The 22,513-nt window shown below is 32.9% G+C and overlaps 1 long non-coding RNA gene across 1 annotated transcript; it reads right to left on the bottom strand.

Annotated features, from left to right (window-relative positions):
• Positions 1-82: 82 nt before the first annotated feature.
• Positions 83-10,925, bottom strand: LOC139518462 (uncharacterized). Its single transcript, XR_011663357.1, has 3 exons — positions 10,811-10,925; positions 7,364-7,440; positions 83-721 (listed from the first exon to the last, which is right to left on the bottom strand). It is a non-coding gene; the product is annotated as an uncharacterized lncRNA (long non-coding RNA).
• Between the last annotated feature and the right edge of the window lie 11,588 nt (positions 10,926-22,513).

Below are 22,513 nucleotides of genomic sequence, written 5' to 3'. Positions count from 1 at the left end.
ACACAATCTTATCTTAACATACCTGCTGTCCGATCCTTGGACGCCACCTAGAGGAAACTTGGACAAAAGGCATACACACATATACACAATCTTATCTTAACATACCTGCTGTCCGATCCTTGGACGCCACCTAGAGGAAACTTGGACAAAAAGGCATACAAACATATACACAATCTTATCTTAACATACCTGCTGTCCGATCCTTGGACGCCACCTAGAGGAAACTTGGACAAAAAGGCATACAAACATATACACAATCTTATCTTAACATACCTGCTGTCCGATCCTTGGATGCCACCTAGAGGAAACTTGGACAAAAAAGCATACAAACATATACACAATCTTATCTTAACATACCTGCTGTCCGATCCTTGGACGCCACCTAGAGGAAACTTGGACAAAAAGGCATACACACATATACACAATCTTATCTTAACATACCTGCTGTCCGATCCTTGGAAGCCACCTAGAGGAAACTTGGACAAAAAGGCATACAAACATATACACAATCTTATCTTAACATACCTGCTGTCTGATCCTTGGACGCCACCTAGAGGAAACTTGGACAAAAAAGCATACAAACATATACACATTCTTATCTTAACATACCTGCCGTTCCGATTCTTGGGATGCCACCTAGAGAAAATTTGAACAAAAAGGCATACAAACATATACACAATCTTATCTTAACATACCTGCCAGTCAGATCCTTGGACGCCACCTAAAACATAAAATGAAATAGATAACCATACTTCACTATCAATTCTTTGAAGTAACCTATAACATAAAATGAAATAAAGGAGTTACTAAGGGGCAATAAGGCCCTTTTGTGGCCCAAAAATTACTGCAAATTTAAAAGTTATCATACATAGTCTAAAATAACTGAAAACTTGACTAAGGTACTAAGAAAAACAAAACAAATTTGATATCGAACAAGTTACCATGGCAACAAATCATGACTTAACTTGCATATTATGTTAAATATAGTGATTTTTCCTTGTTTTTTCATCAAATTTTAACTATATTTTAGATTGAAAAAGTATGTGCGCAGCCAAGAAACATAAAAAAAAAGATTATTTTTACTTTGAAAAATGTCACTTCAGGTATTGTTTGATAGTTTACTTGACACGGATTTAAAAAATATATGGTTCTATATACTTTTACATTAATTTAGTGAAAAAAATAGCTACTTCCAGTTTAGAAAAGGTCACTTCCGGTTGTTTTTTTCAAGGTTAAATGGATTGCAACCTAATGCAAAAAGTCCCACTACTTTATTATGTATACACATGAGATATAAAAAGCAAAGGTCAAATTATAGAATGTGAAAGGTCCGAAACAAGGGCCTCAAATCAAAAGACCCTATGTTTTAATTATATATGATAAATGAATTATAGGGGACTCTTAACAACTTGTTTGTTGTTATAAATTTTAATGCTGTTGATATTTTGTATGTTTAATATGTATGTATATATGTTTATTGTGTTTATTGTATTAATATATGTTGGTCACAAACTGTAAAGTTTATATGACAATAAAATATTTGATTTGATTTGATTTGATTATATAACCATACCTGTAATTTTAGATATTACAGGGGAAAAAACTCTCATTAAGTGACTACTTTTTCAACTCAAATTTATGTATTAGGACATGCCGCAACTAATAATTCTTAAAAATGTTTTGTTGATATCTTATAACTAAGATTTTTGAAAGTTTGTAATATAAGGCCAGGATTTTTTAATTTGTTGGTTTACAGATCTGCCGACCAGATTTTGTCGATTTCCAGAATAAAAATAAAATTGACTTTTCAGGCTTTTTTATTCCGGCCGACCCTAACAAATGCATTATCCCTGAAAATTAATTAAAAGATCCTTATTTTATGAAATGAAATGCATTAATCACTAACAAAAGTGATGACACTTTCTGTTGTGAAAAAATAAAACTTCCAGTTTACGTTTCTAAAAATAAACAAATCAATTATCAATGACCTTGAAATGTCGTTTGCACATATAATTTTGCGGAACGAAACCTGTGTTTAAAACCAATTACACAATAAGTTTGTTTCCCTTATATGTCACCAATCCGTAAGATGCATGTTCTCATAGAAATAGACTTGTCCAAATGTGGACAGGTGGAAGTTCAAGACATCAAGTTAAAGTACTGAATTTTAACAAATCATTTGATATTTTCTTGTTTCATAGATGATAAAAAAAAAACGACCGACCCGACTTTTTCATGGAGAAAATCCGTAAACCAACAAATTAAAAAACTGTGGCCTAAACAAGCCAAAATCAAAATTTTGAACATACCAAATACAAAAGGGGAAATAACTCTCATATAGAATCTTTATACAGCTTTGATAAAAATTAAACGAAAACATCCTGAGGATATAAAGAGCAAATTGGAAAAATAAGTTTGTTGGTTTCTTATACAGTTGCGATGTTTTCGAAATAACAATAGAAACAGTGTTCGGGGAGATAACTCTTACATGGAAAAGTATTTGGTTAGGCAGTAGTAGTTACAAAAGTGTACAAACTGTATATCATGTTCCAAATATCTAAGCGACATCTTGCAAAACAACACAACAGCTAAGGAAAAAATTAGGCAGAAGAAAAAAAAAGAAAAAATAATCAGGAGATAACCTATAGGTCTTTCCACACAACCATACACATGAAAACATATAAAACAAAATAGATAAACCAACCTCCATATCAATTATTTTAAATTACCTATAGAATAGAAAGGGAAAAAAACAACCAAACACATGAAAAAACATATAAAAGGAAATAGATAAACATTATTATTAATTACAATGACAGGCAGACATGTACTGCTAACAATTCTTCCATACAACAAATATAATTGACCTATTGCTTACAGTTAAAGAAAATCAGACTAAAACACAAGAACTTAAAAATGAGCAATGAACTGTGAACATGAGGTCAAGGTCAAATAAAACCTGCACGACTGACATATTGATCATAAAATATTTCCATACACCAAATATAGTTGACCTATTGCATATAGTATAAGAAAAAAAGATCAAAACTCAAAAACTTAACTTTGACCACTGAATCATGAAAATGAGGTCAAGGTCATATGACACCTGCCAGCTAGACATGTACACCTTACAATATTTCATACACCAAATATAGTAGACCTATTGCATACAGTATAAGAAAAACAAGACTAAAACACAAAAACTTATCTATAACCACTGAACCATGAAAATGAGGTCAAGGTCAAGGTCAGATGACACCTGCCAGTTGGACATGTACACCTTGCAGTCCTTCCAATCACTGAATATACTAAACCTATAATTGCTTATAGTATTAGAGATATGGACTTGACCGGCAAAACTTAACCTTGTTCAATGTTCCATGAAATGAGGTCAAGAGCAAGAGAAAACTGTCCGACTAGCATGAGGACCTTGCAAGGTACGAACATACCAAATATAGTTACCGTTATCTCATTACTTATAATAAGGGAGAATTTACAAAAAGTAGTCACTGAACCATGAAAATGAGGTCAAGGACATTGGACATGTGACTGACGGAAACCTCATAACATGAGGCATCCATATACAAAGTATGAAACATCCAGGTCTTCCCTTTCTAAAATATAAAGCTTTTAAGAAAATAGATAAGCTAACGCCGCCGCCACCAGATCACTATCCCTATGTCGCATGCTCGACAAAAACTTTAACCACAGAGTGAATGTTTGTGGATGACGCCATCAACGACGGAATGTAGGATTGCTATGTCTCTCTTTTTCGACAAAAGTCGTAGGCTTAACAAAAAGAAGTGGCTTTAAATCAGCTACATATGCATCATTGGTCAATTGCCCTTTTGTTTACTTATCATTGACTATTTTCATTTTAAATATAGATTTCAATCAGATGATATAATCAGTATTTTAAAATTAATGTGCATGTCAAATTATCAGAAGTTGGTGGCTAACCAAAACAATCTGATATATACATTTTGATCTAAAATGATTCAATATCAACTGAATTTCAAACAAATTCTTAATCAAGTCATATTTTTCAAATTACTTAAAAAAAATATTGACAATCAGAAACTTTACTTGCATTCAGATAATTTTAGTAAGACTAAGAGAATTGGTTTCCAAATTGTCATTGCTAAGAGACTATTTGCTGTTGAAATTAATTTAGAAATTAATGTGAAAGCATGGTTTATGTCAAATACTTAATTCTAGGACAAGTTGTTTATTTACAATTAGTAAATTACAATACATTCTTATTATCCTTTATTAAACAAACTCAGACGCAGTAACTGCGCTACAGGAGCATCAATTAATTATACATAGTACATTATAATTACAGATGACAGAACAAGTGAAACTGTGAGCTACTCATGGTCACTGATGATACCCCACCGTAAAAATATGTAAGTGTTCGTTAAATAGGAAGTTGTTGAGTGATTAATCTGAAAATGTATCACACAGTATAGCTGACTTGTATAAACCCTGAAACCAAATTTCAGAAATTCTTGTATTGGAGTTCCTAGGAAAAAAGTGACGAAAATTTTCAACTTGGCTAAGTATCAGGTGTAAAATGATACACATATTCGGTAAACAGGAAGTTGCTGGGTGATGAATCTGAAAACGCATATCACACTGTATAGTTGATATAATATAAACCCCGAAATTTTTTTCTTCAGAAATCCTTGTATTGTAGTTTCTAAAAAAAATGTGACAAAAATGTTCATGGGACCAACTGATGGATGGACAGACAGAGGTAAAACCAGAGGCGGATTTAGAGGGCCCAGGAGGCCGGGCTCCCCTTTTTGGGAAAAAATTTGGTTGCTTATATAGAGAATCACTGAAGAGTGACTGGATCGGGCCCCTCTTAGGCAGTCAGTGGACCCCCACTTGGGAAAATTTCTGGATCCACCACTGAAAACAATTTTACCTACCCCCGCCCCCTTTTTCAAAGCAGGGGTATAATGAGTAGAAATTGGTCCGAGTACACAGTTATCGTCCCTTGATTTTCATTGTCCACAAATGTAGTCCCTAGTGTGGACAGTGTGTTACTTGCCAATTTTGTTTATACCCCTTCCAAATGTATTTCTCCATGTTTTATGCCTCATATAGTAAGTCAAGGGATGAAATGACACTGTAAACAAATTTGGGTAATGAATTTTAGAGTAAAGAAGTGATTTGGTCCAGTTGAAAAAGGTTAAAAATTAGCACTTCGGAAGCTGAAAAAAGATTTCAAGACCCCCTTAACATAAAATTTTCCATATTTTGAGTTAGAGCTAATGAAGTTTTCTATAATTTTGATATAATTTGTCCCAAAAGTAGTACATAACACTGTAAAAATATTATTGAGAAAGCGCAGTTGGGATTTTTTTTATTTCCATTTATTGTCTAAAAGAAATGCACTACGAAATAACTGTGTACTCGGACCTAAGAGGTGATATCATGAAAAATAGAATCTGTACTTTGACAACTTCCCTGAATGATTAAATGGTTTAATTATGTCATATAGCATAAAACTAAAGGATTTAAACTTTTATTTGATAGAAATTCTGCAAAAATGACCAATTTTGGCATTACATGGTCAAAATGAGCATTTCAAAACTTTTTCAATTTTGATGCACAAGTGGCATTTCTATCTGACAGGTTTTCATGAGTCAATATTTGTGTTTCTATAATTTAATCCAGTTGTATAACTCATTTGTGAACTTTGAATCTACAGAAAAGATGATTATCTCAGATAATGTGTGCAAAATGTGTTGTATAAATGACCCTTGTCTAACGCCCTGTTTGGATTAAGTTAAATGTGAGGAGCTAAATGGTACATAAAAGTTAAAGTCCATAATAAAGATTTCACTAAATTTGCATAAAAAGCACTTTATAATGTCTTTTGCACCTGTTTCATTTCATATAATATCTTTCTTTTCTTCTGTAGGATAGCTAGTGGTACAAGTATAAACCTATTGCGACTAAAAGTGCATGCAAGTTTTTCACTAAAAATTGAAAAATGTTTTCATCTGACCATTCTGTCTGTAAAAAAAGTTGAATTCAAGAGTCCTTTTGTGCTCATATCTATTGTATCATGTAACCTGAGTATAGAAATGATAAAAACACAATTTTTTATTTCCTATAGCTTCAGTATGCATTTTTAAATGTAAATATGTGCTACGGCCTAAATTGACCCTAAATTATTTTCAGCCTTACTTGGCCTAAGACCCTTTTGAACTAATATGATATACTACATTTATTTATATGTTTCTTTACATTTAAAGTACATTAAATACATATGTAAGGATTATTTATAACCAAAAAACTTCACAAATTCAAAATTGCTGGAAAATATTACATCTTCATGTAAGGCCACCCTTCATTGGAAAACCTCAATTTTTATGCACAGGCTCATATAAATTTGACTTTTGACTAATTATGCTAAGTCTGATAGATCAAATGAGTATTCTATTGCTTTTAATACATGATATATTATATATAAAGGCATTTAAAAAGTATTTATTGGTAATATTTTGATTTTTAAAGACCCAAATGTTGATAGTTGAAATTTTTCAATTTTAATGTTAAATTTTAATATGCAATGTTGAATATAGAATTTATCATACTGTCTATATATATGCTATTGCCATGAAACTTTGTTAGCAGTCTCATAATGTATTAAGCTTAGATCATACCAAGTTTTATTAAGATTGGTCAATTTTCTATCCTATTGGGTCAGAGTACATAGTTATAGTCCCTTGATTTTTCGTTGTCCACAAATGTAGTCCCTAGTGTGGACAGTGTGTTACATGCCAATTTTGTTAATACCCCTTCCAAATGTATTTCTCCATGTTTTATGCCTCATATAGTAAGTCAAGGGATGAAATGACACTGTAAAAAAATTTGGGTAATGAATTTTAGAGTAAAGAAGTGATTTGGTCCAGTTGAAAAAAGGTTAAAAATTAGCACTTCGGAAGCTGTCAAAAGATTTCAAGACCCCATTAACATAAAATTGTCCATATTGAGTTAGAGCTGATGAAGTTTTCTATAATAACTGTGTACTCGGACCAATTATCTTAATATTTATTGAACTCTAAGATTTCAAGTTATTAGAACATATATTATAGACATTAAGTAATTATAAAGAATTGTATTACTGTATATATTATATAAATTATAAAATATATTTCATTCAAGTATAAATTTGAAAAAGAAATTTTGGACTAATTTGTAATGATTTTTCAAGCTGTTTCTCCAACTAATTTGAAAACTTGTTTTCAAGCTGTTTCTCCAACCAATTTGAAAACTATTTTTTATTATCTAACAAATTTTAAAATAGTTTCAAATACAATTGTAATGACCATCATATACTTACATCATCATTATCGGGCAACTAAAATGAAACCGTCTTCCTTCAGGTCTAGGACTGAACTTTCATCTGGGCTCCTCCATCTGTAATACAAAATAAAATTATTCTTATATAAAATCTCATGACTTACAAAACACAAAATTTAAAACTTATAAAAATTGAAAGGGAGCTTAATTATGTCAAAAGATTTTAAAAATAATTCATCAAAGATTTAATGGAAATTGGTTAAAGCATTTTGGAGTTATTGTTGGACAAGGTATACCATAATACGTCCCTTAAACAGGTGTATAAAAATAAAAAGATGGGGTATGATGAGACAACTCTCCACAAGAGACCAAATGACACAGAAATTAACAACTATAAGACAGCCTGTGTAATGACAATATGTCTGGAGGATGTGGTATTTCAAATAAACCTTCTGGTCATCACAAACCAATGAAAAGTGTTCAGACCCTACATGCAGCTAAAAGACATTAATGAATATGAGTAAACAGTCCAACGAGAATTCAAATGATCTAAAATAAAAGTTTTGATGTTCATGCATGGCCCATAATTTACAATTTTCAGGAAACATTATAAGCTTAAGGCCACAACAAATTAATTTCTAGTTCTTCTGACACTTCTCAAAAACTAGAGGCTCTAAAGAGCCTGTGTCGCTCACCTTGGTATATATATGTGAGTACAAATGTATTAAACAAAAGAAGCAGATAGATTCATGACAAAATTGTGTTTTGGTGATAGTGATGTGTTTGTACATCTTACTTTACTGAACATTCTTGCTGCTTACAATTATCTCTATCTATAATGAACTTGGCCATTTAGTTTCAGTGGAAAATGTTAGTAAAAATTTTATGAAAATGGTTAAAAATTGACTATAAAGGGCAATAACTCCTAAAGGGGTCAACTGACCATTTCGGTCATGTTGACTTATTTATAAATCTTACTTTGCTGAACATTATTGCTGTTTACAGTTTATCTCTATCTATAATAATATTCAAGATAATAACCCAAAACAGTAAAATCTCCATAAAATTACCAATTCAGGGGCAGCAACCCAACAACGGGTTGTCCGATTCATCTGAAAATTTCAGGGCAGATAGATCTTGACCTGATGAACAATTTTACCTCCTTGTCAGATTTGCTCTAAATGCTTTGGTTTTTGAGTTATAAGCCAAAAACCGCATTTATAGTAATTCTTTGGCCCTTTGGGCCAGGTGAGCTAAAAAAGGGTAGCAAGAGAATAAAAAAAAAATGTTTTTTTTCAAAATTTCAATTCTTGGCAGGAGAAAGTATTGTTTTACTAGTGACCAATATTATTTTTGAAAATCTCAAAGAGTTAATGTTAAAGCAACGGTTTATAATCCACAGAGTTCTGAACTACATTTTTTTGTATTTACACAAATGCATCATATTTAACATTCATATTTTTACTGCACAGCGATATGAATGTCCCACTCAGGCGAGGGTTTTACTTCCAGTTTGAGAAAGCCCTATGGTGACTTGATATTTCTAGTCCCCAGTAACCCAAGGGAAAAGAAAAATTTAATAGCAATCAGATCTTTATGGGATATATTGCTCTGTGTTGAAGGCCATACTGTGTGTGAATTGTATTGGTAACAAACCTCAACAAATTTGGTCTGGTGAAAGTTTGTCTCATTGACAATCATACAAATTATTTTTAAAAGATTTAATACATTGTTCAGTTGATTTGATGTGCTTTTTCAATTACCACAAACACTTTCTTATCAAATACCATGCTTTATAACTTTGTAATGATACTAAAAAATATAAATTAAAGTTTGGAGGGAAAAAAAACTTTTAAAAGATTAACAAGAGTACACATGCTGAAATGTCTGGCCTTCTTTACAAATCATTGATATTATGTTGATAGTCCTAAATATAAAGCTTAAATATAAAGCTTTATTATAACTGTAACATAAACTTAACATTAACCAAGAAAACTAAACATTGACCAATGAATCATGACAATGAGGTCAAGGTCAAATGAACCATGCCAGGCAGGCATGTACAGCTAACAATTCTTCTATACAACAAATATAATTAACCTATTGATTATAGTTTAAGAAAAACAGACCAAAACACAAAAACTTAACAATTAGCAATGAACTGTGAACATGAGGTCAAGGTCAAATAAAACCTGCACAACTGACATATAGATCATAAAATATTTCCATGCACCAAATATAGTTGATCAATTGCATATATAGTATTAAAAAAAAAGACCAAAACTCAAAAACTTAACTTTGACCACTGAACCATGAAAATGAGGTCAAGGTCATACGACACCTGCCAGCTAGACATGTATACCTTACAATTATTCCATACACCAATCACCAAATGTAGTAGACCTATTGTAAACAGTATAAGAAACTGAACCATGAAAATGAGGTCAAGGTCAGATGTTACCTGCCAGTTGGACATGTACACTTTACAGTCCTTTCATACATTGAATATGCAACACCCATTGCTTATAGTATCTGAGATGTCCTGTGCCTTGACATTTTAGTAATTTGTTCCTTTTCATTAGGTTAAATTTATAATTTCATGACTATAGCTTGCTTGACATTTTTAGACAGAGAGAGCATATGGAAAAAAAACCATGCCAAGTAAATTAATTCAAAATAATTCTCATACCTGCCAACTTTTCAAAATGCCCATGGGGGTTTTACGTGAAGGATGGGTCTTATAGTCCTACAAAAACCTTCAAGGGGACCTTCAAATATATTCTAATGTGGTTTTTTGGTTTCTTCATGCTTTTTAACAAGCTCATAGCCATTGTTAGATTAATTGTTTCTTTAAAATAGTGGACAAAATTGCTCTTACAAAATTTCCACTTGGGAGCCTCAATGGGGGAAATCCCCTGCAAATAGTGACAGTTGGTGGGTATGAATTCTTAGCTTACCTCACATATTGTGCATGTAGCACATTTCCATAGTGACCATAAAATATGATTTTGTTGTACCATTCATGTTTTTGGCAGGACCTACACAAATGTATATATACAGTGTGCCACCCCAGGTGGAGATATCCCTTAAATTGGGAACTGTCCATCAGTCAATGGGTTGACATTTTACTGTTGTAGAAAAACTTTAGATTTTTTAACTTAATAGGGATAGTCATTACATTGAAAGGTTATCCCTCATTTGAGGGGTTGTTCCCAACCTGAAAAGATATGTTATTTCAAATCGATTTACACAAAAAAAAAACTGACATGCATGCCGTGTGGGTCGAGTAGACCCGCCAGGGAAAATATAATAGTGTAACAAATTTATAGCAGATTACTGAATTATGAAATCTGAATGTTAAATATTCTTTCTGGATTGTCTTTTTATAACTTCGTTTTCGACAGCCACCAAAATAAACTTGACATTCATTTTGTGCAACACTTCTATCACTCCTTAATTTTATCATTAAAGAAAGAATAAAACCTACCTAATGCAAGAGACTTTCCAACCAAAGTGATATGTAACCTAAGTGAACAGCCTGTTTAGTGTAACTAGTAATTCGGAATGAATTCCCTCACTTATCAGTGATAAAGTGTTCACAAATTAGAACAAAAGAACTATTCCCAATAAACAGCCGTGAGGTATTTTGTCTAATGAACCATGAAGCCTAAATACAGTATTGTAAAATCTGTTCAAGTTCAAAACACAAGTTTAACCTTTCTTAAGCCACGACCGTGACGCAACGTTAGATATTGCTACTACCACGAAAAATAGCGCTAAGTAAATATTTAACGGGGAAAATTTCTTAGAAATGCTGAAATTTAAATTATATATAAAAATAAAGATTTATTCTTAAATGTTCACATTAAGATAGAGAAAGAATAATCATAAGACATTTATAGGCTTCGGAAGACACAGATTAACAGAAAAAAAAACGTTTACTTAAAGCGTTGTCCCATGTAACAAACTCGAAACATAAAACTCCAAAAATTCGCGAAAGTGTTCACGCAACTCTTCAAACTTTTTACGTGATATATTTCAGTATTGGTTTACATTGCTGTCTCCATTTAAAATATGCATAGACATTTTGAAATGAATATGATGTTCGGAAATGTCCCATGGGAAATTTTGTTTGGAAACTTGAAACATTTCAGTTAAAAAAATAAAGTTTTGACAAATAATTTATTAAATTGTAAGCCCGATCGTTTTGTTCTCAATGTAAGCTCCAAAAAATTCCAAATTAATAAATAAATTGAGCTGCATATTCAATTCAAACAATAGGTTTGCAATGTCTTGCGGAAATGTCCGAGTTAAACTTTCATACCTGCACAAAACTTTTACGGCCAAAAAACAGAGATTTGATTTCGTGAAGATTATTTTTCGGCTTCGTTTTCTATACTAATAACAAGTACTTTAAAAGTTGAAATTGTTACACCAAATTGAATTAAGATTATAGGGTTTTCTATAAAAAATACGGATTAATGAAAATGTCTTGCAATTAAGGTTGTCCGTTACAAAAATGTAGCAGTATTTGACGTCGCCGTAATATGTTAGGGATGACATAAATTGCATTCGCGGGTTCCTTCTTCCACTTAATGTAAATGTCCTACTTTCAAAAAAACGAAATGATGTACATATTAAAAACTTCATATCTATTAGACAATCATAAAGTACGAAATCTTCAGTATCATCAATATTAAGCCATTGTATTGTCTCTTGTACAACTACTTGAATAAAATCATACTCGGGTTGAATATATAATGCAGCATTATTTCCAAAAATTACATAATTAATAGCAGTAAAAATTAATATCCTATGTAAATTATAAAAGCATATTGGATTGGAATCTCACGACATTTCTACTTGTGTTTTATTCTTTGCATTTACCCAACAAGGAAAGCAGGAAAAATTTGATAGTGCGAGTTTAACGTCATTTTTCTGTTACGCTAAATGGTAGCGTCCGTATGAAAAAGATACGCCAACTTCTGTTGGGTTTTATTGGTGATTTTTAGGTGCAAAGACAATAGAAAATAAGGATAATATTTTTTTTATCAGTATCAATAAGTTAGTCAAGCAGAACAACAGCATTTTGAACCAAACCAAGACTGTATAAGGGGGTGACCAATTGATATTCTGGGGGGAGGGGCTGGAGGATTTTGAAAATAAATAACTCAGCCTTGATAATCACCAAAATAAATGGTTTGTTCTGTGGTAGTTTGAAAATAAATTACCTGACTTGCAATGTATTGAAAATAAATAACTCAGCAGGTCTAATCGAGAGGGCAACAGGTTCTTCATAAATTCATCTCCCCCCCCAAAAAAAATCGGGAAAATCTTCCTATTTTTTTTTAATAATTTAAGTATAGATATTATTTAAATATACTTAAAATGTCTGAAAATTGGTTTCATTTAACTTGAGGTATATTGTCTCAGGAAACCTTACCTCACTTTTATTTTTAACAGGGCCGTAACTACATTGAAGCAAATGCCTCATGTAGGAAAAGACCAAACGCTTGTCTACATATAAAATTGTGTCCACGGCGAGTGCCTTGCAAGAAGCAAGTTCTGTTTTCCCTCAGACGTAGTCCTGATTTTTCGGGATCAATGTTTCTTCATTATTTGTCTTTTGTTCATTGATTGCCCTTCCGTATTCTGTTAGTGTTGCATTCCTTTTGTAATCTAGTAATTTTGTTATGAACTTGATCATGAGTTAAAAAAAACAGCAGCCACAGACTTAATTGTGTAAAATCCATTTTTGCCTTATCATGCACACTGGTCTTTTGATGTTGTCCCTAGAAACTTAAGTTAAAATTATTAAAACAAAACTTGCATTTTCAGATTAAGAAAAGGTCTGGGAAACAACTATTAAAAGAGCATGATTTTGCCTCATTTGTTCTATGGTTTCTTGGGCCTTCAGTGGCTCCAAAACCCTTAAAAAAAATATTTGCCTCGCTCCGCTCGGCGAAATATGTTTGCCAATACTTTTAAAGAAGCTTGTTACAACCAAACTTTAATAATAAATAGGTATGCAATACATGTACATGCAGTTGGGAATATAAAAGATTAATTTCTGTACAGGATGATGATTAATTCTGATTAAATGGTACACAATGACTTGACTACACATGTATTATTTATAATAAACAAATTATTTTAAAAAATATGTTTTCGAATATCATCATTATAGTTTGAAAATGAATAATCAGTCCCTTGCTTTAATGAAAATGAAAAATCTTGCTTCAATAGTGCAGAAAATGAATAATCTGTCCTCTTAGTTTACAAAAATAAATAACCGATCAAAAACAAATCCTCCTGCCCCTCGAATATCAAATGGTCGTCCCCTAACTATCATAAGGCTCTTCAATTGAGACAAACTGTTTCCAGTCCTGAAATACTCAGGTAGGCTCAGCGTTGATCCTGTTCCACAGAGTAGCAGCTGCAAATATAAAACTTTTCTTACCAAACTGAAAGTGTGTAGTTTTTACATGTGTTACACGTATATCCAGTATATTATTATATCTGAAAGAATATTTACAATCTTTTACATTCTATAAATCATGTAAACAGACTGGTGCTTATTTACTAACTATATTAAAAGTTTCCATTACCATTGATCTTTGTGTTTTAATATGCAGTGCAGGCAGCTTAGCCTTTTCAAGCAGCTGTTGATATGAGCTTAAATTTGGTCTTCGTTCACAAACCTCAGTGCTCTTTCTTGTACTTTTTTCTGGATTTTTTATCGATACAGAATTGCAATGCCAAAGGATAGAATCCTGAGAAACCCCATTATGAATGTAAGCCTAACTTTGAAAGGTACATTAGAACAGCAGCTATTAACTGGTTGTTATCTAATGCTGCATGCTTACCTTCTTCTGGGGTTCGTGTTGTTTATTCTTTAGTTTTCTATGTTGTGATTAGTGTACTATTGTTTGTCTGTTTGTCTTTTTTCATTTTTAGCCATGGCGTTGTCAGTTTATTTTCGATTTATGAGTTTGACTGTCCCTTTGGTATCTTTCGTCCCTCATTTCGTAACAATGTGGTCTAGAACCCATGACCAAACATGAAAGCACACAGATAAGGATGAAAAATATTTTGAAAAAAAATAGCATGTTGAATTTCAAACACCTTTTCATAAATTATAGAAAAAAAATGAAAGAACGCTGACAGGCCCTCGGTGCTCTTTCTTGCACTTTTTGTTTTGGAATTTTTATCGTTACAGAATTGCCATGCCAAAGAATAGAATCCTGGGGAACCCTTATTATGAATGCAAGCCTAACTGCTAAGGATACTATTAATTTTGATTTGTTGTTTCCTGTTTGTGAAATAAGATTTAAGAAGTGAAATAGAATGAAAAAAGACACCATGTGATGATAATTTATCAAGCATAATTTCATGTGGTAGGCAATCAAAGGCCTTTGAAAGGTCCATAAGAACAGCAGCTATATACTGGTTGTTATCTAATACTGCACGCTTACCTTCTAGCAGTCGTAACAGTGTGGTCTGACACCCATGGCCAAGTCTAAGAGCACACAGATAGGGATATACTATACAAATTACATTATTTTGGCATAAATGGAAACACATTTAACTGGATCTCTGCATTTCTCTCCGATCGAACTCAGACGGTTGTTCTGGATGGAAGATCATCAAGCACAGTTAAGTCACCTCTGGGATTACACAGGGTACTTACTGTCTTATGTCCAGTCTTATTCTTGACCTATATTAACGATCTTTCAGACTACCTTACACATAGCAAACTCAGATTATTTACTGATGACAGTATCATATACATGCCAGTTAAACACCAGAGTGACTGCCTAAAGCTGCAAGCTGATCTTGCTGCAGCTGCAAAATGGGAAGAGGACTGGCTGATGGCCTTCCGACCAGACAAGTGTAATGTTCTCTCTGTCACAACTAAACGTCAACCTTTACAACATAATCACACTCTTCACAATCATATTTTAGAAACTGTTACATCTGCTAAGTACTTAGGCATCATATTTCAATCAAACCTAAAATGGGACAAACATATAGATGTCCATATCTCGAAAGCCAACGAAACACTCCGGCTTCCTTCGAAGAAACATGAAAACATCAAATCAAAATATTAAGAGTCAGGCATACCAAGCACTTGTCCGTCCCAAACTCGAGTACTCTGCCCGGTTTGGGACCCCCATATTTCAGAATCTATCTCGAAGATATAGATGGCCCAAAGGAGAGCTGCTCGGTATGCCTGCAACAGGTATCATAACACTAGCAGTGTATCAAACATGCTGAACACACTCAACTGCCCTCAATTAACACAACGCAGACTGCGTGCACTGATGTACAAGGTCTTGTTGCTATACCATCTAGCACAGTTCTCATTCCATCAGACTCAAGAACCAGAAAATATCATGCTCACACTTTCAGACACATTTATACATCCAAAGACTCGTACAGATTTTCATTTCAAGTTTCCCATACACAAAAACGCAATGGAATCTTTTACAAACTACATTTGTAAATACACAGTCAGAGAGCAGCTTACATATGATGTTCTCTACACTATCATTTAAATAGCTTCATCTCCTGAACATAGTTTTAATCACTACATCTGTTCTCTGTACCGTTTTGTATATATAACTAAAATATTAACTAGTTTTAAATAAATAGGCCACGTATTCATTAGTTATTAATCCTCTTTATTCAGATGGAAAACTGGAAAACTTAAAGAAGAAGAAGGATGAAAAATATATTTTCCAAAAAATTACCAAGTTGAATTTCGCCCACCTTTTCATAAATTTTAGAAAAAATTGGAAACACACTGACAGGCCTATTATTGGCTTTGTCAAGTTGGTTGTTGTATAGTGCTATTACTTGAGCCTGCTTGAGTCTATCAGGAAATACACCAGTTTCTACAAATAGCTTTTTCAATGTTGTTAACTGCGGCACGATTACTGGTTTACAATATTTCACCAAAAAAAACCATCACAAGGCCACCAACGGGTCTTCAACACAGCGAGAAAATCCTGCATCTCTTTTTTTACAGCAGATGACCGTACGGGCATTCCGGTGTATTGCTATCGCCTAGATTTCCATTACGTAATATTCGTTTTGGGTTTTTTACCGATCTATAGACATGATGAATACGTAGATATCATCAAGTACAAAATAACAGTCCTTATCGCTTGTTATAAATGCATTTCTCCAATGAATACTCATCAAATACTTTTAACTTAAAAAAGATAAATTAATAATATTAAAAGGTTTTAATTTGTTATATGTATATACATAAAAGTGAAATAGCATTAATATCTATGCACACGCGTGCGGAAGAACATCTCAAGAACGTTTGCAATCTTAAGAAACGATAACTCTGCATGGATGATTAAACATTTTTTGCGAGAAAATACGAATAGCTACAATATTTATAGTTATTACGATGAGGATGAATTCCCTGTCATTAATTTATCATCCACGCACGAACTTGTCCCAGAAAAATAATATATCTGTTTACTAACCTCACTTTCAGGTAAAGAGATGTGTTTTGTTTCTGATACAAGTGCTTGTCGAACCATCCACAAGAACTTGCGGTCATCCGATGTTCAGTACTTCAGTACTTTGATTTTTATTATTATTATAAAACACCAAAGATAACGAAATCCGACTTCTATATTTTCATTAGATTGTGGTTCATTACTATTTTTACATGACAGTTGTATCTCAAAAGACAAATGTATCGACTAGCTATTTAGCATCATTTGATGTACTTTTATATAAAACCTTTTTTCAACTAATAAAAAGAATTTTCTGATCGCTGGTCAGGAGGAATTTGCGACAGATAAAAAAAATCTAATTAATTATTTGGTGGAAGGGCAGACTAAATGACACAACGCAAACAAGAATTTTGTTGTTGAAGTAGGGCATTTTTAAGATCCACTTGTAAAGTCTGTCGTCAAGTACTTTTATTTAAAAATTGTCATTCAAACACACCTACTCTGTTATTATGACTCATTAGAAATGTATTCCACTTGAACCATATATTTCATGTTTAGCACTGTGAATTCTGAATGTCATTATATCAACAACGTCTGACTTTCGGTATATCTGGAAACATGATCTTGAAAGAATTCCTAACGGCGGTCAAAAGATCTTGGTTCTCGGTCATAAAGCTTTACTCAGTACTCCGAGTACAAAATAAGTGCTCGAAACACAAAATCCAGTATTTTGATTGGGTGCATTGCATTTGCGCCAATTTTTGAAAAATCCCATATTTCATTTGCGCCACAAGGTTATATTTCATTTGCGCCAAAAAATAAAACTTCATTTGCGCCATTTTACAGGTAATACAGGTAAGATATTATAAAAAAAAGTTAAATATTCATTGCTTAAAAAGTTAAATTTCTACGGTATTCCCCCTGGATAATTGAGTGAGTTCATACTCATTTCTGATACAAAACTGAGAGTCTCTAAAAGTAAACCATTATAGGTCAAAGTACAGTCTTCAAAACGAGCTGCAAGCTTTAAAGGGCTGTGTAATACCATTCAAACAAGAAAACCGACAGTCTAATCTATATAAAAACGAGAAACATTTATGAACCTCACCAAGAAACGTCAACCACTGAACATCAGGTTCCTGACTTATGACAGATGCAAACAATTGCAGCAGGCTTAAACGTTATAATATGAACCAAACTTCACCCTTACTTGGAAGAATAGTGTTACATCAAAGCTGGTATATATAAAAAATAAAAAGACGGAAAAAAGAAAGAAAAGACCGGACTATCCATGCACATGAGACGCGAAATTTTCAGACCTTAATACATCAGGACTGCCGCTTACAAGTTTTACTCCAGTGTATAGTGATAATATTTCTTTTGTGTTTAATTTTTATGTTTTATGATCACGTTGATCTATTTACAGAACTGTGTTTTATCAAGGTTATCAATGGTTCTATGTCGAATGATTTCTGAGGAATAAATATGTTTGAATTATGCAAACAAAAACTGCCTTAATGATTAAAAGTCTTTTTTTTAAACTATTTTTATACAATTGCCTGCATTTACCTGTAATATTGGCGCAAATGAAATGTTTTATTTTTGGCGCCAGGGGCGTAGCTAGGTATTCAGTCAACTGTAGGCACCAATCGGCAGGGGGTCTGGGGGCTGCTTAAGGCCTCCTGCAGGTCCTGGGCAGAGCCCTGGTAGGGGGGTCCGGGGGGGCGAAGCCCCCCGACGGAAAATGGTTTTCAGCGTTTTAGCTGCAAAATTTTATGTACAAAAATATTAAATTTACTGGTTATTTAATCATGATAATTATAATGTACATGATGAAAAGTTCGAAGAATTATGAATAAGGTACCATAACATCTGACTGGTGAATTAAATAACGCATTACAATCCGTAATATAAAAAAAAAATATTTACAATATGCATTGCCCAGCGTAGATCAGCGTATCCCTTTAATTAAGCAGTACACCCTGTTTGGTATTATCATATCTATTCCGTTCTGATTGATGTATACGTTTAACTTAATTAATAGTACAATTTGACAATCCTTCATTAAAAAAAATAGGCACGTAAACACTGATACTACTATATAATAGAACTATCCATTTGGCTAGACATCAACCATCAATCTCTTGAATCTTAAACCTTCACCCTAGCCACACAAACACATACATACATAGTCGATGCCTAACAAAATTCAAGAAATTCGTATTTTTTTATATCCTCTACTGTAAAATCCCTACCTGCTTAGGAATTTTGAACAATTGTGGCCATAATGGATTACACGCAAATTTGAGAGTACTCAAAATTACTGGAAGCCAGTTGATTGATTGATTTTTTTACACCCAGTGTCAAATATGTATGCAAGTTCAGGACCGTTGATTTTTTTTTTTTTACAATAAATACAACTTGGAGCTAGGTCCTGTAATAGGTGTCGTCCAAAAAAAAAGCGATTAAATATAATTGTGAAAATAATATTATGAAGTACAAAAAACAACGAAATAAGGTAAATAATATGAAAAAAATCGCCAAAGAAAATTTTGAAACAAATTTGGACTGTCTAATATCAAAACAACCCTCAAACTCAAAAACGTATTGGAAATTAATGAAAACGTTAATTAAATCCAAAAAAGGTTCAGAAACCATACCCCCTCTCCAAAATATTATAAATGATAATGAACTAAATGATACTGTATATGAAGATGAGGAGAAATGTAATTTGTTGAACAAATATTTTAGTATGATTTCAAAATTGGATGAAGATCATGTTGATTTGCCCGAATTTGATACAAAAACTAATAGTAAGTTTTCAGATATTCAAGTAAATATAAAAGAAATAATAGATATTATTCAGATATTAGATCCAAACAAAGCATCTGGTCCTGATGTGATCAGTCATAAGATGCTAAAGCTGTGTCCAGAAAAGGTAGCAGTTCCACTCCATATTATATTTAATAAATCCTTAAGAGAGGGAATATACCCAACTAGCTGGAAGATAGCAAATCTGATACCCATTTTCAAAAAGGGAGATTCATCTTTGCCATCAAATTATAGACCGATATCCTTAATTAGTTGTGTAGGAAAAGTTATGGAAAGAGTGGTGTTTAAGCACTTATACAATCATTTAAAAGCTAATAAATTAATTTATGAGTATCAATCAGGATTCCTCCCTAAAAATTCAACTGTTCATCAACTCTTAGAAATATATAATTGCATATTAAACTCCTTGGAAAAAAAAGATATAAATTGTTTTGTATTCTGTGACTTCTCTTAAGCTTTTGACAAAGTTTGGCATAGGGGTCTTATATATAACATGAAAGCTTATGGTGTTGATGGAAACGTATTGAATTGGTTTCAGGATTATCTACACGACAGAAAACAGAGAGTAGTATTAAATAACTCGTCTTCTTCCTTCTGTAATGTCTCAGCTGGTGTCCCCCAGGGATCAGTTCTGGGCCCTCTTCTCTTTGTCTTATATATTAATGATATTGCTGATAAGCTTACTTCACTGTGTCGGCTATTTGCTGACGACACATCATTCAACTATTCTGGTAACGATGGAGAACAGATTAGATCTGTTATTGATCGCGACTTGAAAGAGCTGGATGTTTGGTCTTCTAAATGGCTCATGTCATTCAACCCAGATAAAACCGAAATTATGATTTTTTCAAATATTAAGACTCCAGACCTCAGCTTTTCCTTAAATGGTAAAAATATACCTTTAAGTACATCTCATAAGCACCTGGGAGTTAATTTCAGTAGTGACGCAAAATGGAACAATCATATTGAAAGTATAATTACAAGTGTAAAGAAACACTTAAATGTTCTACGTAAACTTAAATATCGATTATCTCGAAATAATTTATTAGACCCATTTTCGAATATGCCACGGAAGTGTGGGATAATTGTGGAATAGGCTACTCAAATAAATTAGAAAATTTACAATTGGAGGCCGCAAGAATAGTAACAGGTCTACCAATATTTACAAAAACTGAAACTTTATATTCTGAGGTTGGCTGGGAATCTCTTTTTGAAAGAAGAAGAAGAAGAAAATTACAGATGTTTTATAACATGAACCAAAAGCATGCACCAGAATATCTATGTAATCTTGTACCTCCTTGTGTACAAAGTACAACCAACTACCCGTTGCGAAATGGTCAAGATATTATTGTTCCATTTTGTAGACTTTCCCTTACTACTGAATCGTTTATTCCCTCTACTATACGTGAATGGAATAAACTTGATCCAAAAATTCGCAGTGTCGACTCTATTTCTAAATTTAAGAAAGAATTAAAAAACGATAGTCTAGTATGTAAAATTGAAACGTTTTATTTGTACGGCCCAAGGAAATTAAATATTATCTTAACGCAATTGCGATGTTCCGCTTCATCCTTAAACAATGACCTATTTAGAGCTAACATTATAAATGATCCCTCTTGTCATTGTGGGTCCGATATTGAGGATGTCTACCATTACTTTTTCGTTTGCCCAAAATACACATTATGTAGGAAAAACTTATTCGATAACCTTAACTGGCTATCTGAAAACTTTGTTTTAGATACAAAACTATTAATTTGCGGACACTTGGAACTTTCGAACGAACAAAATATTCAAATTTTCAAACATGTTCAGAATTACGTAAAAAGGTCAAACAGATTTCTTATGCCTTGATAGAGCGTTATTATTGCTGACACAGGACGTCATCGTTGCCATCAATCCACAAGTCATCGTCACAGAAGTATACGATTTTTCAAACTTTCTTTTTCCTTTTTTACTTCTTTGTCTCCTCTTTGTTCACCTATGAAAGCTAGTATTATATTGTATAAACTGTTTGTTTTATATGCATGTCCATTATATTATACTATTATTGTAACTTTATATTGTATTATGGAAAAGACTTCATAAGTATGATTTACTTGTGTCTAATCCATTTTGCTTTAATTCAGCAAATAAAATATGTTTAAACTAGGTGTCGTCCAGGACGAAGGTCTGGAAATTTTAAAATGCCATGCATTGGAAAATGAGGGATTATTGGATAGGAGCAGAAATTTTGCCTTTCAGTAGACCAAGTATGAACTCCTCAAAGAGTTGCATTCTCTCTACAACCACGGGGGGGGGGGGGGGGGGGGGGGTCTCAACATGGGATTTTGGGTACAGGTGTGCAGCTGGGATTTTAAAAACACCCCCCATTCATATATTGAATAATTGTGAAATCCCTACCTATACATATATTTCACAGCGAAATCATAACCCATTCATATATTTATCAGCTCAAATAGTACCTATATGCATATACAATCTTATTATACATCAAAAACACTTTTCAATTATACAATACACTTTAATTTATATGAAACATTGAACTTTCGATATCTACTGGGTAATTTACTGAAGATTATTAATTGTGACAGTGTAATTAAATTTAATCAATATCAAAACTTGTGTAAATAAGTTTCAGCAGATGTGGAAATTTTAATGACAAAGAGTTTGGGAAATTCAGTGAAGATCGTTGCACAACAAACTGAAATTTATGACCCATTGATATATCACAATCGGTCAATTACTACCTATTGATATATTTCCTCCGTAAAATTGCACCCCATTGATATATTTGACGGATCAAAAAAGGGACCCATTCCAGCGGCACATATGTATATACCTTTATATAGGAAGAGACCCCCCCCCCCCCCGTGTCTACA

This window comes from Mytilus edulis, chromosome 4 (genome assembly GCF_963676685.1).
Source record: "Mytilus edulis chromosome 4, xbMytEdul2.2, whole genome shotgun sequence".
NCBI lineage: Eukaryota > Metazoa > Mollusca > Bivalvia > Mytilida > Mytilidae > Mytilus > Mytilus edulis.
The sequence above is the reverse complement of the archived record's forward strand: the minus strand, read 5'-3'. Positions and strand labels throughout refer to the sequence as shown.